Genomic DNA, 1,592 nt, shown 5'->3' on the forward strand with positions numbered 1-1,592 from the left:
GATATTTTACAAATGACTTATCTCTAGAATTTATAGAAAACTCCAACACCTCAATAACAAAAAGACAAACAATCCAATTAAAAAATGGGCAGAAGACGTGAATAGACACTTCACCAAGGAGGATATTCAAGCGGCCAACAAACATATGAAGAAATGCTCACAATCATTAACTATTAGAGAGATGCAAAGCAAAACAACAATGAGAAACCATCTTGCTCCAGCACTGGTAGCAAAGTTCAACGAGACAGAAAATAATAAAAGCTGGCGAGAATGTGGAGAGATTGGGACTCTCATACACTGCTGGTAGGACTGTAAAATGGTACAACCATTGTGGAAAGCAGTATGGCGATTCCTCCAAAAGTTGGAATTAGAAATACCATTTGGCCCAGCTATTCCATTACTAGGTATATATCCTAATTAAGTGAGAGCCATGACAAGAACAGACATATGCACAGCCATGTTCATCGCAGCACTATTTACAATAGTCAAAAAATGGAAACAACCTAGGTGTTCATCAACTAAGGAATGGGTATCCAAACTATGGTACATACACAATGGAATACTATGCAACCTTAAAGAACAATGTAGAATCTGCACGTTATGCACCGCATAACATGGATGAACTTGGAAGACCTTATGCTGAGTGAAATAAGTTAATCACAAAAGGACAAATATTGTATTAGTCTGTTATTGTAAAAGTCAAGGAAACATTTATCTATGGAAGGACATTTTCTTTGTTGGTTACCATGGGTGAGAAAGGAGGGGAGGGAACACTGTTAGATAGATAGAGATAAGTTTTGATTTGAGTGAAGAGAAGGGCAATGTACCAAATGTGAGTGATCAATATAGTGGCATTGAGGAAGAGAAAGACAGAGAGAGGTACATGGGAAGTACAGACAAGAAAGATGAACCCTTTTGTACATATAGTACGGCATTGTCAGTGAAGGCAAACATGAGTATATGGGTGGACAGATGGGTGGACAGGCTGAACTATTAGGTATGTCTATGAAGTGGGGAGTGTACCCAAGAACATGTATAGGGTTGGTAGACAATGGTCCTATAACTTTATGTGTATGATCTGAATTACCAAGTGTATAGTGGAGCTGACAAGCGGCAAGGTTGTAGTCTCTGCTTAGTCACAGCCAGCTACCCAGAGGGACTGAGTAGTTGAACCTGTGGACTCACGACCACAGTCTCAGGACATCAAGCTCAATTGGCATAACATAATACACAAAACATTACTCCAACTCCTATTGTGGCGAGTAGCGACTGGGATCTTAAAAGCTTGCAAGCTGCCATCTAGATGCAATGATGGGTCTCTCCTCATCCAGAACAAGGAAGAATGCAGAAAACCAAAAATTCATGGAAACAATTAGTCCAAGCAACTGGTACACCATCCGATCTGCAGCCTATATGACTATGAGACCAGAAGAACTAAATGGTCCCCAGCTACCAATGCCATCCACTTGGAAGTGGATCTATGTAGGAGATCCTGGATAAAGAGGGAGAACAATGTGGAACAAAACTCAAAATCATTTGGAGAAAAAGAAAAAAAAAAGGTGGGGACCAGGTTTGCTGGTCCAATAGAGCCT

General features: G+C 40.3%; 1 protein-coding gene across 1 annotated transcript in view; it reads right to left on the reverse strand.

The window, feature by feature from the left end:
* Window positions 1–1,592, reverse strand: part of SUCLG2 (succinate-CoA ligase GDP-forming subunit beta) — a 392,451-nt gene that overhangs the window by 156,667 nt on the left and 234,192 nt on the right. The gene's annotated exons all lie outside the window — the stretch shown is intronic.

The sequence above is a fragment of the Orycteropus afer genome, unplaced genomic scaffold (genome assembly GCF_000298275.1).
Source record: "Orycteropus afer afer isolate SDZICR_OR568_19922 unplaced genomic scaffold, OryAfe1.0 scaffold00149, whole genome shotgun sequence".
NCBI classification, from domain to species: domain Eukaryota; kingdom Metazoa; phylum Chordata; class Mammalia; order Tubulidentata; family Orycteropodidae; genus Orycteropus; species Orycteropus afer.